Raw genomic sequence first — 23463 nt, 5'->3', positions numbered from 1 at the left:
GTGTGCATCTGTAGTCTCAACTACTCAAGAGGGTTAGCCAGGATCACTTGAACTCAGGAGTTTGAGACCAGCCTGGGCAACATAGCAAGACCCAATCTTAAAAAAAGAAAAGAAAAGAAAAAGAAAAAGCAATGAGTTTTCAAACGTGTTCTACGTGAATTATATACATATTTGAGAAATTCTCTTTGTCTGAATGCTTTTATGTACTCATAAGTAATAGAGCTATCACTGTTAAGAAAGGATACGAAACCAAGTAAAATCAAATGCCTTTCAAGCCACTTAATGGTAAAGAATCCGAGTTCACAGAAAAGGTTATCTCTTACAGAGTTCAATTCCAAATAAGAGAAAGCCTTTTCTTAGTATGGTTAGTTGAACTCCCTAGGATCTGACCACATATTTCAATATGTGGTCATTGTAACTTCGGAATGGTTAAGAAACTTCCTGCTCAGATAACTCTCATTTCATCTGATCCTAATTTTCCCACTCAAGGCCCAGACCACCCCAAAAATCAAAAAAACAGACAAAATTACTAGTAAGAACTATATAACTAAAGGTTGTATGCAAACCTGTGAAAAGTAGCTATTTTTATGATCATCTCCCCTTTAGAATACAAGTTTGAGGTCAAATTAGAAGTCTTAACATAATCCGATAATTTATTTGCATGTCCAAGATACAGTACAATCTCATAGTCATGAGACATGCTGCTGTTCCTATGTTGCATTATGACTTTCCAACAATCATAATATTTTCCAGATCTCAGTTTCTCTCTTTATATTAAGGAGATAACAATACTAGAACCACCTTCCTCATAGTGTTATTGTGAATATAGGTGACAGTAAGCATTAAAGAACCTTGAGAGGTATCAAGTCCTATATTAATATAAAAGATTATTATTGGTAAATATGTTTTCTTTATTATCATTATTTTGAGATGGAATCTCACTCTGTTACCCAGGCTGGAGTGCAGTGGCACAATCTCAGCTCACTGCAACCTCCACCTCCTGGGTTCAATCTATTCTTCTGCCTCAGCCTCCCAAGTAGTTGGGAATACAGGCATGTGCCACCACGTCTGGCTAATTTTTGTAGTTTTAGTAAAGACGGGGTTTCAACACGTTGGCCAGGCTGGTCTCGAACTTCTGACCTCAGGTGATCCTCCTGCCTCGGCCTCCCAAAGTGCTAGGATTAAAGGGCGTGAGCCACTGTGCCTGTCTGGTATGTTTTCTTAAAGACATTTTAGGATTTTTAAAGTGGTATGTATTTTGGGTTTATGTAATAGCATGTAGTTTAGGATGTCCAGTTCTGCCATCAGTAGCATTCATTTTTCAACAGATTTTTCTTCAAAAAGTTGAATGTAGAAATTGACCATTTTAATGTAGAAAGAAATATTTTTATAAAACAACAACATAGATACACTTTTTCTTCACTCTATTTGGCCTTGAACTATTATTAAAAGGCACACAGATACAATTTTGAAAGAGTGAGGAAAACAGACTCATAAATTAATTTGTTGATATTATTTTTATTTTTCTTACTACTACATTTTGCATACTTTACTCTGTTTCGTTTTCTCAATCAACTTCTTTATAACTGATTATGCTTAATGGCCATTATAAGGTGTATCAGGAATTTTTGAGCTCAATTTTTTTACAAACAACAAAAATTCTAGTGAAAATTAAAATGTTAGATAGTTCTCTGAACACTCAACATCAACACATTTTTGCATCAGTGATAATGCAATAGTTTATTTTTTCAATATATAGAACTACACGAATAATTTTTATTATGACAGGTGATTTTTCCCCTCAAATATACTACTTGAATTCTCTTATCATTTTTATGATTACTTAAGTATTCATTCATTCATTTAACAAAGACCTGAGTGCCTATGATATGCAACGGAAAGTTCCACGCACTTGAGAAAAAAATAATGATGACCAGCATTCTTTCCTAAGACTCTTATTTAGATGGGGAACGAGAGATAATAGACTAGTAAATGAACCACTGAGACATTTTTTCTGATAATTACTGCTGTGAAAAAATAAGCAAAACAAAACCAGAGAATAAGTTAGATGGGTAGATGGGTAGATATCATCCCCAAAAAACCATTTGTCTGAGCGGTGACTTTTGAAGAGAAATACAGATGAGGAGGAGGAGCCAGCAGATGAAGATCGAGGGGAAGGGCATCGACAGCAGAAGGAACAGCTAATCAAACAACTCGCAGAACATCTGAGACACGAAGGCCCATGTGGTTGCAGTGCAGTGAGAGAGGGGTGGGTACAAGATGAGATCAGAGCCTGAGTTATGGACTCCGACAGAATGCCGTGGTGTTTTATAGGCCATAGCAATGAATCAGGAGATTAATGCAGATGTAGTGAGAAGTAGCTGGGGAATTCTAAGCAAGAGAAGGACATACTATATCTTATGTTTTAAAAGCTAGCTGCTGCGTGGAGAACATATTGTGGTGGGGGTGAGTGCAGGTGTGGAAGAGTAGACCAGATGAAGATGGTTGCAATAATGCATGTGGAGGATAATAGCGGTTTCAGTGCGCAAAGCAGCGAAAGACATGGTGAGAGGCAATTGCACTTAAAGTCTGTTTCGAAGGTAGGCCCCACAATGTTCACTTCTCCGTGGGCATTCAGAGGAGAAAGAAGGGAATGAAGAAAGAAAGGTAGGTTTCACACTGACCAATTGTTTTCTGCTATCAACTCAGGAGAACATGAAGAAGGAACAGAGTGATGAAAGAAAAGGGGAAAACTCAAGAAAATTAGAAAGTCATCTGACTTAACCAACCTTGTAATTTCTGTTATTGCTTTTTATGTTTCGGATGCCCTCTCTTTCACAGACCCTTGGAAGAGAAAGAAGCAATATAAAAATATGTAAGCTTTCCTAGAACTCCTCTAGAGTTTAAAGACAGGAGATTTTTCTGGGGGAAGAGAAAACAGGTCTCTGTGGCTATGAGTGGGCTTTCAATCCTCTTGAAGAAGAAAGACATTGAATCTACTCTGTCTTCATATTCTAAGACTAGAATGTTAGTTCCCTTGGAAGTTCTTCACGCCACCGCACAAATGTTGTCCTCTGATTATGCCTCCACTTCACTGGAAGATTTTAAAAGGTTTTGAGGGCAAGATTAGGAGACTTAACTAAGTAAAATATAATATTATTTGTACCTTAAACATTGCCATGCATTTTTTAAATAAAACACTGGAGCTTACAAAAGCGGCTTCCTCAGGGACATTCACAGTTTTGCCTTAGGAGTAATGGGGGACACTAAACAGTAGTAAGCCGAGGAGTGAAAGAATCAGGTTGCCTTTTTAAAAGATCCAATTGGCTGCAAGTTTGTTGTAGTCACGGGGATCCTGAAGTGGGGTTAAGCAAGACTGGAGAGAAAGCGGACGCCAATGTTAACTGTAATGATACTGAGGCATGCCTACTATGAATGAGATGCGGGAAGCGAACAGATGCAAGAGACCTATGGTGCATGCTGATCAGTTGGATATGAAAGCCTACGTAAAGGAAAGGAAGAGGTAAATATTAGCCTCAAGTTTTCTGTCTTTTGGCCCCTGGTGGATAGTGGTACTATTTGTTGAGATAAGAAACAATACACGTTACACAATTTAAAGGCGAGATGATGACTTCCGTGTTGGACATATTGGCTTTGAGGTATCAGTGAACCCTCCAAGGGGAAGGGACAGTGGGATCTATAGCTCTGGTGCTCAAGAGAAAGATCTGGGCTGCAGATAGAAATGTGGAAATCATTAGTACAGATGCAAATGAAACTATGTAGTGAATGAGATGACTGAAAGAGAGTCTTGTGGAGTGAGAAGAGACTATGGCCTATGGGAGGTTCTGAAAACTACAAATATTCAAGAGACAGGGGGTGCAAACACAGATAACATAGGGAAGAGGCGATAAAAGCCAGAACACATGAGGCTGAAGGAGGAGAACACCTGGGGAAATAGAGAGGGGTCAGCTGCTCAAGCATTTTAGAGAAAACAAAGACTGAAAATTGTTCATGGGATTTCGTAGCACAGAGGTATTTGGCAAAAATCAGTATGATGAGGACAGAAGCCAGATTGAGTGGGTAGAGAAGCAAAAGGAAAAAAAGTAGTAATAGTGAATATCCGTAAACCTTTGAAGAGATTTACCCAGAAAGGGTAAAAGACAGGAAGAGGAACCTGGTATCTATGGAGGAGATTTTTATTAATATTTAAAAAGAAAAAAAAACCAGCATTTTAAAAATGCTAATATCAATGAGTTTAGTAGGCAGGGACCTGTTGACAATTTGAGAAAGAGAAATACACCTGCGAAAAAATTTCCAAGTAGTTAGAAGAGATTGATATCCATGTACACAGTGAGTGATCTTCCTTGAACAGTTTGAAAAGCAACTTTTCCATTGTGATGAGAATAAATAAGAAAAAGATGAATTTGCATATTGGCAAGTTCATTGGTTCTCCTGAGAAGGAGAAGGCAATGCAATCTGGTGAGAGCAGGGGCTAGAGATGGCAGAGCAAAGATTGGATAGCATTGTGGAAAAAGATAAAAAGAGTTGACTGTGGAAACATAGATTTTTAATACAGCACTGGGTAACTGGTCAAACCTGGAGACTTTTGGCTGATAGTAACACCCTTTCTAGGCTTAAGAGACTTCTCCCCAACAGCTCTTAGAAAGCCCAGAATAGCTTAGAAAAGTTTAACAGTTGGATTAATTCAAAATCTGGTTTTGACTGGTGAAATTCTTGGGAGGAGGGGCCATCAGAAGAAAAGCAGGGCAAGAACCTTTAGGATATTGTCCAGACACTGTATGAAATCATGAATCATAAATTCTAAGAGAGAATGAAGTATGAAAGGGAAGAAAAGGAGTGAAAGGCACAATAGATAAGAAGCAAACGTAGAAACCGAAGGATTGGAGGTATCAGAGAGGGTAACGAGCAAAAAGTTGGAAACATTGAAGATGGTGGTTAGAAAGTAGGTAGTTTGATTTTACAATTTTAAAATAAAATTTTTCAAGCTTCAACGCATGAGCATGGGTGATGTCATGGGGAATGGCGATGAACCTCATCGAAATTGAGGAGGTCACTGAACTGAGACGTTAGCGTGTTGAATAGATTGCCCTTGTGAACACTGAACTAGAGCAGAGCTAGAGACAAAAAGGAGACCTGAAAAACAGTAAATGAGAGTAATGAAGTTGATAAATGACAGCAGAGAGGACTGAGATACATGTGTGCTAAAACCATGACCATCAGTATAGTTAGTACAAATGTTGTGTCTGATGGACTTAGACCAATATTTGGGAGAGTCTGTGGTCTTATAATAATTTTTCTATTTGTTCTTCATTGTCTGAATCAATTATTTAGACTTTATTTTATTTTACATTTAGTTATTTGTTTATTTTTGAGACAAAGTCTCGCTCTGCTGCGAGGCTGGAATGCAATGGTGTGATCCTGGCTCACTGCAACCTCCACCTCCCGGGGTCAGGTGATTCTCCTGTCTCAGCCTCCTGAGTAGCTGAGAGTACAGGTGTGCTAATTTTTGTATTTTTTGTAGAGATGGGGTTTCACCATGTTGGCCAGGATGATCTTGATCTCTTGACCTCATGATCCACCCGCCTCAGCCTCCCAAAGTGCTGGGATTACAGGCATGAGCCACTGTGCCTGATCTATTTAGACTTTATTTTAAAGTGCTAATTTTTAAAAAAATGTGTTCACATAATTCACCAGGTTCATTTCTGATCTGTTGTATACTAGTGAATAGGTCACTGAAGGCCAAAAAAGAAATTATCTCCTCTCTACTGTGATTGGCATTATGCAGGATTAAAATATAACAAGATACAGCTCAGCCTTTGAAATATTTGCAGTATAATAGAGTAGCTTATTTGACGATGACAAGGATAACATAATGTTATCACACGCGCACTACAAGAGAGGGCTGACCTGTAAGGGTTCGGGAGAGCATGAGGTAGGTGATTGGATTGTTTAGGAATGGAAGCACCACTTATGGAAAGAAAAAAGTATTCAAAACAGAAGGGGGCTAAAAGCTCTCTTCCGATGCTATCTGGGACCTGCCTAACCTGTCCCATATCATGCTGTGAGCGAAAGCAATGTGTGCTTTAGAAAGTGCAGATGAAGATGCAGGCAGTTGCCCTTCAGTAATCACCTCCCGTCTACAAACAAACCACACAAGGGTTGCGGGAGCCAATGCAAATTTCCCATTTGTATGATTACGGCTGCTGCAAGAGGGGTACAATTCAGGAAACCCCTTGGTGGCTCTTGATATCCGGCTGAAATGGAATTTATGACACTATTTTTGAAAGGGTCCAATACTTACTCTATTAAACACTGCGTTTCAGATTTTGAACCAGCAGTAGGACTCCTTAAGACCCAGGCTGAGGTTCTGAGAGAGTGTGCCCCTTCAACTGATATGGAAGCTCCTATAATTGCAAAACCCTGTGTGAGGCTGCTTGTAGAGCCTGAAGACAAACATGGTTCCATGGCTACTCCTCTGACGCCTATTTCCAGTGCCATATGGGTCGCTTAATGGTCTGATCTGGGTCTGATCCAAATAGACCCAGACGTTGACTTGACCACAGTGAATATTCCATATTTACCCCAAAATATTCCATCATATTAGGCAAAAAAAAAAAAAAAAGCCTTATTCAACACTGTGATGAGAATCCATATGGTGTCTAAAACAGATAAGAGTTGGTTTGAGTCACATGCTGCCAACAACCACCTATATAATACTGAGTAGTATACACCTCATTTCCTCATCTATGAACTGGGCATAACAGAATAATTGACTCATTCATAGCTGTGAGGATTGAATGAGGTGCTCTCAAGGGTTTTGCACATGACTTGCCCTATAGTACGAAGGAACCTACACGTAATACTCATCATTACTTTGGAAGGACACATACCAAGTTGGAAAAAATAGGCGTGAAATCAGCCACATGGGTTCAAATCCAAGCACTACCACGGTAGTAAGACATTTGAGTCTGTTTCTACCAAGGAGAAACAAAAGTAGTCAAACTTATTCTATGGGTTGTACAATTATTGAATGAAATGAGAAGGCAACTGGCTTTTAGTAGGTACGTAAGAGTTAACAAGCATTTATTTCAATGTGTCCTTCATTTATTTTGCATAGCTCTGTGGATCGGTGTTATGAAGAGTGTCCTGTCTGAGGCTACCTTCTTCGCCTTTAACATAGCGAATGTGAGATTTGATGACTTCTAAGGTAATTTACAACTTCGAAATCTTTACAAACACACTTAAAAATTTTTAAGGAATCAGGTGAATTAAAGAATCCAAGCATAAATGAAAAATACCATCTGACTGGCAGTTTTCTGGACATTCTGCCTTACCTACAGTGGTAAATTAAAGGGTGGCTTTGATGGAGAAATATATTTCTTCTTTATCTCTGCTTAGTTAAAACCCCTTATTATTTTCCATAGTTATTTCTACCCCTCCTTTCTCCAAAATGTAATAACTACTCAAAAGTTAATTCTGTTTTGGGTGTTACTAATGAACAATTTAGTTTGTTAGTTTTGAGCTGCAATAAAGTCTCTGTAAACATAAAAATAAAACTTGAAAATGCATCATTGAAAATAATTGATTTTGTGCTTCAAAACATGACAGCTCCACAAAGGAATATGATGATAATTTACTTTCTGTCACTTCCAAAGTTAACTGAAGGGAGGAAAAAAAAAAAAACAAAAACACAAAAAACATGTTTCTGACAGGCAGACAAGCAAACCATAGACAAAACTGCAGGTCGGGGGGTAAAAAGAAAAAAGAAATCTTAAAAAAGCTGAGCTTCCAATCACCTCCTACCAGTCTCTGTGAAGGATGACTTCAGCCCCTTTCTTAACTAATTCTGTCACTGTAAAATCCTACAGTCATTCTTCCACACATAAAGGACAAATAAGCTTAAGAGGAGGATCTAGATGCTTTCAGTTTTAACTATTCACCAATGGTGGAAAAGGCAGAATGCCTAAGCTATGTCTTTGTGGCCAATAGGATAGCTGTGTATCTCTCACATGACTCACTGCCCCTGTCTTTCACATGGACTGTAATTTAGTTCAATTCAGAACTGCAGATAGTACAGCTTCCACAGGAGCAAGGGATGTCTGGGCACAAGTGGCTGAGTTCTGAGTGACTTTATAAAGCACTTTCTACCTTCCTCCGGCATGAAAACAGGGATTCTGCACCTGCGTCATGGACAGTCTGGCAAAAGCCTCTGCTCTGCCTCTGCGGACAAGGAACTAAAGCAAATGACCATTTTGAAATTGTAAGTATACATTTCTTTCCGTCAAGCGTACTGATTAAAAATAGTTTTATGTCAGAAACATCCAATATTTAAAGATTTCTTCGGGGTTCTCTTTTATGTGTATGTTAAAGGGTATTCAGCTGGCAGGAAAACATTCCAGGGACAATTGTTGCATACCTTATTCTGTTAAGGATAAAGAATTAAAAATAAAAGTCAGGCATTCCAAAGAGTAGCTGTAGGAGGCTGGACGCCGGAACATGGGAATATTGCTCTAGTGTGCTGCTTTGTTCATAAGAAAAAATGAAGGCACACACATATGTACTTAGTTCACTTCTTTTTGCTCTTTATGTCTAATAAGATTTGCTCTGTCTCCCAAAAATAAAAGACAAACTTTGCTGACTCCACTGACAAGGGCACCGTGGACTTCAGACATCTGACAGTTATTATAATTAGCTATGAAAGACTGCAAAGACACTTGGGGGCAAATAGCTCTTAAAATCTGAACAATGGCTTCAAGCCAGGGCTTTCTTTATACACTTTTTTAACCACCACTTTTATTTTATAATCAGGATAGAGACCGAACTGGTTTCCGTGTTGTAGTCCACAAAATGTGAAATAAAGTCCCAGCAGAAGTGAAGGCGCCTGAAAGTGGCCAGTGTAAAGAGAAAAGGAAAAGACAGCTTTCTGTCTTAGGATCTAGCCTTCCATGTATAAAGATTTTTTTTTTTTTTTTTGCAATTCCTAATAGGGTGGAGTGAGGATGTGGGGGTGGGGAGGGAGCATGCGGAAGCTTCTTTATAGAAGAATGCTTGAAGAATAAAATAATTTGGCATTTCTTCTGACTAGCCAGCAAAGATATGATTAGCATCTAAGTTCCTTACATTCTTAGTAAGGTTTTTCGATGGAGTTCCAAACAGAAGCAACATACAAGGCAGTTTTTTAATTTATAAAATAATTGGAAACAAATGGAGAGAATGTTCCTGTATTACTGCTTTCTTTTTATATTCAGCTAGAGTAATCTAGCAATGCATTATGCCTTTACTTCTAGAATTGTTCAAATCCTTAAAAAGTTATAAGCTAAGTCTTATAAGAAATTAAAAGGCAAATCACATCAATGTGATTCCGACTGATGAAGATTTTGAATGACAAAGGCTCCAACAAAAAGAGTTTGTGAAAAACATCATCCTCCTCATTTTTAAAAGAGAATATTAACTCCATCAATTATTGAAAGGAATTATTCAAAGGCTCCAGACATAACTAATTACGGCTTAAAGAGAGCTGCCGGAGCAGAGCCTGTGTTCTAATTATAAAAGTCCAAGATGTTCGGATTCATTTTCTTAAGGAGGACTTGAAAATACATACAAATTTTCACATAATCTTATAAAAATACACCGTTTTTTTTCTTTGTCTGCTCTCATGTTATCTACACCTCCCCCACCGCCGCCCACTGTGTGCTGAGACACCTGAAGGCTAGACATAATGATCAACAGAGCTCCAGCCTGTCTGGACTGCAGCCAGATTTTTTTTCCCTTCTACAATCAAGGAGCTTGCACGCAATGCATGCCGAGCCTATTCCTCTGCTATGTGCAGATCCGGGATGGAAGTCTTACACATACTGCGGAAAGATTAAAGACAACAATATCCCCTTTCTCTTACCCTAGACAGCCTCAATTTTTAACCCTTTCATTACCTTTGAAACCAAGACGTCGTCCCCTTTCAAAGGCAGGTCTCAAGGGACTTTGCAACACTCCCACAGCAGATCATACAGATGCACATGCCTCATTTGGTGTGGAGATCTCATCTCCACAGATCCTATCAGAATGTTTTAGGACTAACAGCGTGCCAACTAAACATAACATAATTTGTTTGTGTGGGGAATGCATTTTTGAATGAACTTAGGCTGCATGAAATCTGGAAAAAGTCAAAGGTCTGTCAAAAGATTCTTGCAAACCTTGCAGAAGGTTATATACCATTTCTGATAATGCTGTTCTTTAAGCATCTCTCTCTCTCCCTCTCTTTCTCTCTCTCTGTCACACACACACACACGCACACACACACACACGCTGTCTCTTTTTCTCTGTGTAGCTCAAGATGCACACACTCAACCAGGCAATTATATCATTATATCACAGAGAAATCCAGGTTAGCTGGTGATGTCATCGTGTATAAAATTTCGCCTTTGCGGGCAACATTTTCAATCACCTAATCGCTAATGTCTGTTGGGTGTGTGCCCATAGGAAGTTCACGTGCTCATGGGGTTAACCGACACCCACAGGAAAGGACTATTTTATTTGCAGCTATCTTTCTTTCGAAGATGTGTTTATGGGGCAGGACGGGTATGTTTATCAAGAAATATGTAGTCAGTCAGAGTTTCCTGGTTCTAGGAAGCCTTGTTAATATGCTGGTTGAATATTTGAAAGGTGGCTGAATTTCAATGATATGAATAGGATGTAGAAATGGTGAGCATTTTGAAATCAAGTTGGATGAAAATGCTACAATACTGCGATTTAGGATGATTTGGTGTTTTTTATTTGCCACTTAATATTTGGTAACAATTAAATCCTTTGTACTTTTATTTCTTAAGGAAAGAATAATTTTACACCATTGATTTAGAAGTAATTCTCTCTCATGTGCTTTTATAAGGGTATATCTCTGGTTAGATAATAGTTGAATTAACTTTTGTGTGAACTAGTACAGTGTTTGGATTTATTTTCAAGTCTGTTTGATGGGTCTTACACTGGATAGTTACTCACCAAACATGTGCTCTGATTTTTATTAATGTACACATTTAAAAGTACATTATTTTATTTCAAGTAAAGAAAGTTTAATAGTTTTACCAAAACATACTGCCTGATTAGAGATGTATATATAGAACAATTCTGTATACATACTTCCCCTTAACTACCAAGTTTTGTTATGTAGTTTAAATTAATCTTCATTAGAATACAATGACTGCTATACTGACGAGTTTTTATATACCAAGCATCTGATACATAATTTTTGAAATTTTGGAATTTGCTGTTAAAACTTCTTCATTCTTGCATACTAAGGTGCAATTAATCTGAAAGGGTTTTCAAAGCATATGTGTATAAACAGCACTATGTATATGTCAGCAAATTAATAAGGTTCATTTTGCCAATGTGTTGTTTTAAAAAACATGAAAAATGTTTCGTTCTTTTTCTGCTTTCATGTTACCATTGTTAAGAAAAGCTTTTGTTAAGAAAAGTACATGTAACTGACACATTTTGTACTTAGAGAAAGCAAGTGACATAAGTTAGATGACATTCTATGGAGTAAGTCTCCATTATGAACTAATAAATAACTTCTTTAAGAAATTCTTGGCCTGACTCTACATAAACAGTTCTTCCAACATATAGCAGAAGACTGATTATTAATTATATAATTTCTTTATCAAAGATTAAATGAACAAATATTTGTATTTAAATTTTACCTACTTTCAAAAAACAATACATGACATTGCCCATTGGGGATACAGGTTACTGAAAAGGCGTCTTTCAAAGACAAGAAGATAATGGACTTGATTGAAATAGTTGAACTACGTAACGCCAATTCAAGAACAAATGGTTTTTCAGAGCATAACGGAGAAAGAACAATTTACTATAGTACAGTTTATTCTTCTTACACAATGGCAATGATTTATTTGAAATGGCAGAACAAACATAGCAGATGTATAAAACAACAAATGGATATTTTATTTCAAGGATATGTCAAGACTATTTTGTTTCATATATTAGAATATTCTTAATCCAATTATTTATCTGAAGACTTAGCTTAAATCCACATCCTTTTTTAGCATGTGTTGATATTATGATCATGTATGTCTCTTACATGCATGTAGTATATTTAGTGTATATATGATGCATTTGAATATAGTCTTCTGACCCAAAATAATTGTTGTCACTTTATTATAAGAGTTTTTGAAGACTATTAATGTATTTCAATATGATAAAATTTAGATTGCGACCTCAACTAGCTACATTTATACTAACAGAAGGGCGTTATCAGATACTGAACGAATTAATGTATTGATGTTATAATTACTGCAAATACCTCATGTCAAAAAATAGTATCAAAAGATATGACTCCAATTTGACGAACAGCATAAAATGTTTTAAAACCATCTCTGTTTCTTACTACCATGAAAATGATTTCTAAAAGAAGACTCAACACTTATCATTTCTCCACATGAAAAGAGAATTTTTTTTTTAATTTAGCCTTTAGGCATAGGGCTTGAAATTACTGTGAGTAGATGCCTGAGCACTGTGCAGAGAATGCACAAGAACCTCAAGTTGCCATGCGTAAAGAAGGGAAACTGGTTTGGCTGCTTCATGTCTCAAATTTTATTCTTGCAATCCTACATGAAGACAATACTCAAAATCAATTTGAGTGAAAACTATCAAAGTTATTTTCACAATTTTTACAAGATCCAGTGTCTTGTTGACACTCTATGAAGGAAAAGTGTTCTAAAAATGATTGAATGTTCTACTGAGTAAAACTCAGTCAAGCTCAGTGAGACGCTGGGGTCAAATGGGCTCATGAATCACAGATAGGAAATGAACTGTGTATTGCATATTTGAAAGTTTAAAAAGAAACATTTGGGATATTTTACCGTAAACAGATTTTGGTTTGATTTTTGGCACATCTTTTTAAACATCAAGCCTGCAGTTCAGCTGAAATAACTTTTATATGTATAGCTAAGACCAGATGGCCACGTGCTCCTTTCTTATTTAGATGAGACTTTTCTTTTCAATAACATCTTTCTTCCTGACCTGCTTAAAAATTCCAGCGAATGAAATCAGCACAGGATTTTCAATTCTAATTGACCATGTGCAGAGGAAGGGCCAGTAGAGAAATCAGTGGAGGCATTGTGAGGCTCACTGCCTCAGTTTTGTCTTTGTGTTTTACCCTTACAAGCCAATCTAGATTAATCAAAAGCATTTAATTTTTATTAATATTAATATAGCTCTAAGAGTAATCCTCAATTAAAATTATTTGGGTTTTTTTTCTATCATTTTATCACAAGCAATTTTTTTAAAGTTATTATTCGCTTACACAGTTTCAACTGTCTGGTAAGCACTTTATTGGTTAAAAAATAAAATATTGGTTGAACTAAGATGAAAGAATGATTGTACTAAATTTTTCTTGTCAATTAAGAAAACAGTATTTTTTAAAGATACATAGGCTTTTTAAATTTACCACGAAAATATTCACGATCTAAAATTCTTTGTTCGTTATGTGTATAGTCATTTTATAAAGAAAAATATCTTCATATAAATTTTATTTGAACTTGGACCAGTAAAAAAATATCAAGAATAGAAGGTGATCTCCATATTCAGTATAGCTCAGGGAATTGCACATGTATTAAAAGTGGGCATTTAAGTTCCCAGATTTTTTTTTCTTTTTGAGAAATTCTTGACTCAAATATTTATCTGTTTAATTTATTTGTAAGTGCAAAGAGCCAAATTCTTTTCAAAAAACATTATTTATTCGAATGGTGAAAATGTTAGATGAATACAGGTTATCTGGATATATTGACATTTGTTTGCCTAATAAGGATAGGAAAAAACCATGAACCAAAGGTGCATATTTTAAAAATATATAATAGAGATAAGAAAAACTCCAAATTAATTATCAATGTTATTGAAAAATGTTGAAGTGAGCTCACAGCAACACTCTATTTGATTTGGTGTTCCTCGCTCACTCTTCTTCAGGTATCTTATATCTTAAGCAAATCAATTAGTTGTCAAAAAATATGTGATGCCTAATCATCAAAAGCCATGTTTTTTTAATTGTTTGAAAAATGCAAGTCTTATGAATGATAAGAACAATTTGAATTTTTTTAAACCATAATTTCAGAGAAAACTCAACTGTATTTGTTCATGGGATTCACCAATATGAAGGCATGTTCTAAGCCACCAATATATGAAGTCAATTCTTTACGAACATATAAAATTAAATATCTGACATTATCTTTTTTATACATATGTGTATGTATATATACATATTCATTCTATATACAGGGAATAAATTTTATATATGTAGTGCAAGTCAATTTGTGCTTCCAAAATATGAGATTTTTTCAATATTTGATGATTTTCCCATCTATTTATGAATTATAAAAACCCATTAGGGAATTAAGGGCACTGATGTAGCCAATTCTTGTTTTCCTGTCCCAAATAAATACAATATTTTTAGAAACTTAAGAAATCAAAAACCCCAAGCATAGAAGTATTAAAATATACATATTTCTAGCTTAGCTTTTTTTTTAAAACTATACATTTTAATGGTGCTGAATCTAACTTTGCAGATTGGAGGTGACGGATAATAGGGTCTTAGGAAAAATGGTAAAATTACATTGGTGTTATAATTTCAGATGGTTGAAGCTAAGATGAACTGAACAGAGGTTTAAATAAGGAATAGAACACTGAACTAATCCCATTTTCTCCTTTTCCATGTTATTCTAGAAAAATAGGTTTTGATTCTGCAAGATTATACACAATCACAAATATTACATAAAATAAGACACTTTTTACTAATCTTTGAAATAAGTTTTTATACTTTTATGTGTGTGGGGTCGTGGTTGAGATTTACTGCTCTGTTTGTTTTCACGTATCCTGATTCTGTAGGTGAACAGAGCATTAAAAAAATAGGGTCAGTTAGGGAAGCTTTGCAATCGTGCAAAATGTCTGCCTCTTGCTATATCCTCTTTCCTGTTCTCTAAGACTGTGACAATCAGTTGGGGACAGGAATCCTTGAGAAACCCAGGCCTCTTTTAACTCTCCAGGGACACTGTTTCTATCTGTTTTCATGCCCTTTCCAAAGGGTCCTTCTTCAGACTCTAGCACACTTTGAACTTCCACCCAGTTTGCTACGTTCCCAGTCATTTCTGCTTAGTTAGGACCTCACCCTTAATTGTGCTGTTTATATTTCACACACAGAGCTGTTTTATTAATTTTTTGTTTTAAAAATCTATGCTTTTAACTATAAGGGAAACAGGGTTAACAGGGTAGACATGACATCAAAAGGATAAATGTAGGGACAGACGCAGATGTCTTTGCATTCTGAAAATCTGCAGTGTTGCAGACAGAATAACATGATTACACTGAATTTGATTGGGCAGCTCTCACTTCTGGTTCATGAAGTGTGCCCACTTCAGAGTGGAAGGCTTCTCTCAACTAAAGCACTTGAAGTAGATGCTCGATTCATTCTTGCGGTTCATACTTGATTCGATATATTTCCTGTAGGGAAATTACTGTTTTAACTTAAAGGAACTAACTTCTCCTTTAACGATTGTTGGCCTAGAAAAACAAAACACAAGTATGAAAAGAGGGCACTATGTAAATAAGAATATCAGGGTATAAACTGTATCAAGTAATCTGAAATTAGGAGAATATGTCAAAAATTAATTATGGACATTTTTATTGTACCTATGAATTATCTAGAAACTCAAGAAAATACAACCACTGTGTGATGGGAAAACAGAAGTAAAAATTCCTCGTAAGGTTTTAAATATTAATTTAATTATATCGCTTTAAAAACATTCATAAAAGAAACATCATTCGCTGATTTGTGTAATTGTTTGATTGGCTTGTTACTGTTAGTTATCTATCAGGACATTATTCAAAATATATTGGGAGAAAATGAAACACTCAATCACTACTGCGGTGATTATGAGTCACTTTACAAATTGCCTCTTGCCCTGTAGAGTTAACGATTTAAGCTGACAACAGTGACTATGAGGAAATTCATTCTTTGGTTAGTCTGAGGACAGAAAGGGGTTAATTTTTCAAATCTTTGTGAAGGGGGTGGTGGGGGGAAACTCTGGAAGATAAAAACCAAACCAAAGACTAAGCTGCTAGTGATTTGGTTGTATTTATGGATTATACTACATGTTGAAAAGAGGAAAATCAGAGCTGTAAGATGACGCTGCAGGGGTCGTCTGGACTTTTTACTGAGTCTAAAGTCTATTTAGTCAATGCTTATTAAGGCCTGGTTTTGACCTTTGCCCTTCTCACTCCTCCCTGTCCCAGGTGCAACATTTTTGCAAGTGCTTGGCCATTATTAGACACTATGTGCAAACTTTAAATTGTGGATGGAAAGTGTTGAATGTGGCAAATAATCCAGTAGTTATGATGCTCAAATCTTTATTAAAAAGTTTAAAAATAATAAAAGTTTTATTAAAACGTTTAAAAACTCAGAAACTTAGATCCATTTCCTTTTAGAATTAATAAACAGAGCATATTGCTCTTCTTCAAGATATAACTAAGACTATTCAAGTGCAACTTACATTTAAACCAGATTAGTACATTTGTTGTTAGAATGAATTGTTGTGAGAATATATCTAAAATAGTGATTTCTATCTAAGCTACTTTACTTTGAGGGGGACATAGAAAACTTTATGTAATTACTTCCTCTACATTTTCACACATACACTTTTAGTAATAAGTAATGTTCTTCTATTCTGGGCTTATATTTGTTTAAAGGATTAATTTTACTTTTAAAAATTATAAACTAAGGTATGAATACACAAACTGGTGTTTTTACTAAACAATTTTTACTAAAACATTTTATAAAATATATTTATTTACATGGTGTTTGATAAATATGAATGAAAATCCATTTATACATATTAATAGATATTTCTAACAAACCATGTGTATTCCTCTAAAATCTAATATTATAGATAACATGCGTAAAACATATAAAATGACTCAATATTAACCATGTAAACATAGAAAGGGTAAATAAAGTTATCCAAGTAGGAGACTACATTAAAAATATTTAGAATTTTATTTTATTTTTCTGCTAAGTGCTTTGTTTAGCAAAGAATTATCCAAATTTTATAAATTCAAGTATTTTAAATATATCCTTTTGAATTGTGAAGACAATTAAATATCTAACTTGAGGAAAAGGTTGGTTTTAAAATTTCACTGGCTAAATAATACATAAACGTTTATTTTAGCTAGAATTTTAAAACAGAACAAAACTTCATTTAAAATTTTGAAATATTTTAAACTACGCAGAAAAGTAAAAGCAATATAATATACATATCTATGTTTCTGCCACCAAGATTTATAATTTTTAATATTTTGCTATACTTACCACAAATTAATTTTAAACAGAAGTATTTATATACAGTTGAAGTCTCCCATCCTCATGTCATATCCTGATTTCCCTCTGGCTATGGAAGTAATCACTATCTCATAGTTTTCAGCTTATCTTTCCTGTCTCTATTTTTACACTTTAATCATCTACTTATTAGAAACAATAAAAAGAATGAGGTATCAAATATAAAATCCCTGACTAGTTTTTGAATTTGTCTTTAAGTTATTGACATGTTTTCAAATAAATATATTAATTGGTAACTCTGCTTATTAAGATATTTTTAGTTTAAAACCATAATGCTGACTAAAGATTTAAATTAAAGGATCTTTCCACCTGCTTCACCTAACTTTCATGGTTGCAGAAATTGAGATACTATGCCTCATGCTCTCCTTTATTCAGGTTCTTTAGAATTAAACCTGTTACATTGTAGCTATTTTTATGTTACATAAGGAATTGGTAATATGGTTAAATTATTATTCTTCAAGGTGATTTCCATTTCTCCCATGTTATTGTTTTCAGAAAAAAAAGCATGTATTACAGATAGCTTCAGGCATGGATATTAATTTTCATAGACCACACTCTCATAGGATATTGTAAGGTACTTATTTTAAAATATTCTAACAATCCGTAAAAACTGCCTTTGGTTTGCCAAGAAAATTCACCAATATCATAGTTAAAGAAAGAGCATTGATAGTGGGTTTGCTTCTTGGAACTAGATTTTTCTTTACAAAGGGGCAAACACAACTTTGAAAAAGTGTACTGAAACCGAGATCCTTATTTGAATAGAGTATTACTGCAGATTTACATGAACTATGTGGTAATGAATTGCCACACCTACCTCTTAATGCTCTGCCTCTATCACGGTCTCAGGGTAGAACTCTGCATCAGCACCTTTCCTATCATGTATGATCCTAAACATAATCTATAGGCAAAACCTTCAGAGGCACAGAAAGGTGAGTTTAAATTATTTGCCCCCTATTAACAGTTCCCTTACTAATTAAATTACTTAGGTAGCAATATATCAAGAGATATCCATAGTCAATTTAAAACTTTAGCCAATATTGGAATGCCTAAATGGAAAAGATGTAAGCAATTATACTACCCTGGTGAGATGCTTGATATTGCTCTCTACCTAAACTATCTTCAACTTACATTTATGAACTACAAGTTATTTCAAAATTGGACAACTAGTATCCACTAGTAATATTTACTCCAGGCAATATTTGGACTAACACGGTCTAAAGATGAAGACAGGTGAATATGAAAGATTCCATTTTTTCTCAGGTTCAGAGAGGGTATATTATAACCCTCAATAAATGTGACTCTTGACTTTTTACACTAGATATAAAAATGCTGATACAATGACTTCAACCAGACCATTTCTCAAAAGAGCATACTATTACTATACAATAATATATTTAAAATTCTTTATTCAGTTGAGTTTTGTATACCAAGTCATTTATTCAAAGACATCACATTTTTACTATAAAAGAAATTCAACAATATGGAAAGCTGCTTTTAAAAGGCTTCTTCTTATTATTTGGCCAAAAGAACTTGAAATATATTTACTAACTATTTATTAAATGTTTTTTCTTTTTCTGGGACATTTGTACCTTTATTAGACTTGAAAAAATACCAATATTCTTCACTCCAGATAATTACATAGTCAGTGTGTCTATTATTGGGGTCTTTTTAAATTTTCTTCTTCACAACTCTGGTCAATTCATTAACTGTCTTTCAGAATAACTATGTCTGTTTCTCACGGTAAAATAGCAAACAAGAAAAGCACTGGGTAAGGAGTCAGAAGACATGTTTTTCAGTAGCTGAGTGGCTCTGTTTGGACCTCACTTTCCTTATCAGTAATCTAGAGATGCAGAGCTGGTGGATCTCGGAGGTCTTAGGATGTGTCTCTGCATGATTATCTAAAATTGCGACCATTAGCCAACTGATAAATTTTAAGCTCTCAAAATAATCTCTATATTATACATATGCCAAGTGGCCCATCCTATTTAAAGTGTCGTGTCACTATGCTTATTCAAGGTTGTTCTCTTTTAGTAGTTAATTTTCATATTTTAAACTAATTTGTGTGTGAACTTTAGTTCCTTTATGTGTCTTCTGAAAAGCATTCTTCATCAGAATCCACTGATTTTCTCTATGAAGTATCATGTAAAATCACATAGCTTAAAAGGATCTTATTCAATTCTGATAATGCATTTTACAGATAAGCCAAGTAAAGTCAGGAAACAGCATGGACACTTATTTGTAAAGGTTCTTTTGGAGTAGAATTCGTTCTCTGCAAATTCTGTAATAATATGGAACCATTGGGTAGCTCAAAAAAGAAGGGATTCACTGCAGGATAGATTTTAGCTATTATTACTGAAACCACATGATATGACTGCAGGGGTTTTCCAACTGCTGATTTAGACGTTAATACTAAGTTACAAAATGGATGTCCTCAGAGTATTATCAAATTTATTATGTTTTAAGTTAGCACTACCATTATTTTTTATTATAGGAAAGTTTATCATTGAGTGACTTGCCAACACTTTTACCCTGAATTTTATCATTGCAAACTTAACTCAGATTTCTTATTTCTGGATAATTGACAATAAGTTATTCATTCTCTTGCTAATTCAGACTATGCTTTAGGCTTAAATTGGTTTATGATGATGATGTACATATAATGAAATTCCATCAGGAAAAAACATAAGAGACTGAACTTATAGATTCAAATGTCAGAAGTACCAATAATAATAAAAAAATCAAATATCAAGAGTTCAGCGTGAGCAATGGTAGTCCATGAAGAAACAAAATCACAAGTGAGTTAAAAAAGAAATGTAACATGAATTAAAAATATACTTAAAATAGAAATAATTATACTTATAATGACAATATTTTTTCTACTGGCCTATACAAAAAATTTAATTTATTCATTTATGAAATTCTAATCAATAACTATTTAGATCATGCCATAGAGCAGACAATTAGAAACAAATATTAAAATCTATTTGTCTACCAAAACTTTCTCTGGCTCTGTCTGTTATTTTCTGCATCCTTCTTTTTTTAAAAAAATATCAGTTTATGCAACTGATATTGGGTTGTATAAGCCCAATCTTTAGGCAGAGAAAAAATGAAGAAAAAGAAAACTTAGACATACAATGGCAGATCATATTAAATAAATATCAAAAGTAGTTTCTTAGTTGAAAATGTGGTATTAATTATGTAATAAAAATCATGTAGAATTTTAGTACTATTTAATTTTATTAGATTTGGATGTAGCTTGTCATTGCATTAGGCATTCATGTGTTTATACCACATGCACCTATTAATACACAGGACATTATTAATAATCATATTTGGACTTGGTAGGAAAAAATTTAATTCTATAGCTTCTGTCAATGTTAGGTTGAGTTTAGGGATCTGAATTTCTCTTCCAACATTTTTGAAATGGGATGTTAAAAAAAGAAAGAACTGGCCTAGGAGTGACTAATATCAGTGCCTAATTATTATCACAAAATAATCCATAACATTTTTATGGTTAAAATATGGGTACCTTTTCTTTTAATTTAGGATAGTGTATTTAGGAGAGTCAAATCTTAGCATTCAAGAGTTTAGTGACCTAGTTTGTGAAATAATATAACATTATTTTCTAACAGAAGAGGGCCTTAGAGATTACAGGAAGACAATTAAACTGAGGCCTGTCAAGAGAAGCAAGTAATCTACATTCACATAGTATCTAGAGTGATAAAAGTATAATTCTTTCAATTTCTTGGACTTCCCTTAAAAATGACTGGGTCAAGGAAAACAGAATGCACAATGAACCCATTTGGTTAAAAACATTAGCTCTGATAGAAGTCCTGCTAAGGATAAAGCTTGAGCAATTCATTTTAATAAGAAACATCAGACTTCCTACAGATGGATGCAACCCCTTTGTTATTCAGTTTTCTCATCTGTGAACACTCATAACAGCACATGCTCTATATATCTCATAATAATAGAAACATTTATTAAGTGCTAACTTCAAGGAAATCATAGAACTATTTATATTGCACCTAATTTTCATAAAATTTCGATGCGGCAAGCCTCCCAATATTATCCCATTTTGGAAATGAGGAAACTTAGAAACAGGATGGCCAAGTCCTAAGCTCAAGATGCTATAATGTCTATGGGGTAGGGCTAGGACACTCAGAGGCTAGAGGGACTTTTAACTCCTGTATCTAACTGCTTTGATTCATGGCTTCCCACCATTTTTGACTTAAAACATGAGATAATAGATGAGGGGAGGGGGAAACATCAAAGTAATAAAGCATTTCTCAAATGCAAGATCATATTAATCCTAGAAAGAATGTAGGCCCTATCTCACACCATCATCAGTAATCAATACTTAGATGCACAGGTCAAACAAGTTCCATTACAAGGAAGATTTAAACAGAACAGGTAGAAGCACAATGGAAAAGTCTATTTGTTTTACTTATTTATTTAAAATTCCTATATACTAAACTCTCTTAAAATTCACCATAATAAGATTTCACCTGTGTCGATAACACATTTTTCATTTCCACACCACTTACATAAATTTTTATAAAATATAAAAATTCCTATGGCTCATCAGTTTACCATTTTTATCTCCTTTACCTGTTCAACACGTTAAATTCTGCTATTCCCTCTAAATAGAACTAATGTTTCAAAAAATATACGAAAAACAGCTGCAAATTTAAAAAATAATCTCACAGTATTTTAGTAAATGTACTGAGCTTGGCTACAAGACAATTCACAGTAGCACAGAAGTCCAGCCTGTAGTGGCTTCCAACCAAATGAATGTTGCCACCAATAATCCTTACAAAAGGATAAAACTGAGTTGAAGGACAGTGTTATCAAATTGTTACAATGTAGTCACTTTATAATCAATCTCAAATGTTAATTGAATGTTAGCTCTGGAGAAGTCATTGGGTGCAAACATAATTCATGTTCTCATGGTTTAAAAAAGAAAATATGTAGACGGTCTCAAACTTGGATTAGGGTTAATGGAGTCTGTCAAGAATTAAAAACATGTGCTTAGAAATCTGAAAATCTCATACCTCTCAATTTTTTTTGGCATTTTCAAAAATTTCCATAAAGAACTAAATTTTGGTTTAGTTAGAGACTTGGTTGGACTCACAAGTCCTTCTCTTCTCTCTTGTGACTCTTTAAGCATGAATCAACTGAAAGTTACTAGATGTGAAAGTGTGACTCAAATCAACTTCTCTCTTGGAGAAGAAATGTTAAGTCATTGCCCGAAAATTTTTTGTTCCTAGCTTTCTAAAAAAAATTATAGTTCTTGATTTTATGATAGGTAGTGAAACTCACTATAGATACTCATTTATTCCATAAAAAAAATAGAAGAACACTTTTTATTATTTGCTAGATCTGAAATTATTTATATATGTGTATATATATGTGTATTTCACTTGAAATATCTTCATTTTGAAGGTATCCACTATTTTAAAACATGTCTCATATAAAACAGTATGTTTATATGCAATTTCAGCCTACTATGGTAGAACTTTTATTGAAGATCAAAGGCAACATAATCGTAGGGAACAGGAAGAAATTGTGGCAAAGTTCTCGAAAGTATTGCCCTAACTTCTACAAGAAATTCTACAATAAATTTGAGCTTATGTGCTGAAATCATGCTGACTATCCTGAAGAAGTTCCATTATTTATCCCTGAAAAACTAATCAGTGTTTCATATGTTATTGAGTAGTCACTGCAAAATTCATTAAAGAAACACAGTGTTGTTTATGCTTTCTGTTTGTTTGTGTTTGGTTTTGAGACAGGGTCTTGCTCTGTCACCCAGGCTGGAGTGCAATGGCAAGATTATAGCTCACTGCAGGCTGGAACTCCTGGCCTCAAGTGATCCTCCACCACGGTCTTCCAAAGTGCTGGGATTGTAGGCATGAGCCACTGCACCCAGCCAGAATGTCTTATAGTTGAGTACTCATTTATAATTTTTCATCAGTTACTTTCTTCAGATTCCATATTTGTAAGTGATGTTTGAGTCACTAATTCAAACACTCATATATTTATTTATTTTTTTA

At 34.6% G+C, this 23463-nt stretch overlaps 1 long non-coding RNA gene across 1 annotated transcript in view; it reads left to right on the top strand.

Annotated features, from left to right (window-relative positions):
- The first annotated feature begins 8054 nt into the window (after positions 1–8054).
- The window catches only part of LOC116558651, a 42878-nt gene continuing 27469 nt past the window's right edge, over positions 8055–23463 (top strand). Inside the window, exon 1 of the long non-coding RNA XR_004272116.1 lies at positions 8055–8281. This is a non-coding gene — a long non-coding RNA (uncharacterized LOC116558651). The remainder of the gene's footprint in view (positions 8282–23463) is intronic.

This window comes from Sapajus apella, unplaced genomic scaffold (genome assembly GCF_009761245.1).
Source record: "Sapajus apella isolate SASKATOON/1434 unplaced genomic scaffold, GSC_monkey_1.0 scaffold22, whole genome shotgun sequence".
NCBI lineage: Eukaryota > Metazoa > Chordata > Mammalia > Primates > Cebidae > Sapajus > Sapajus apella.
This window is presented reverse-complemented; position numbering and strand designations above follow the sequence as displayed.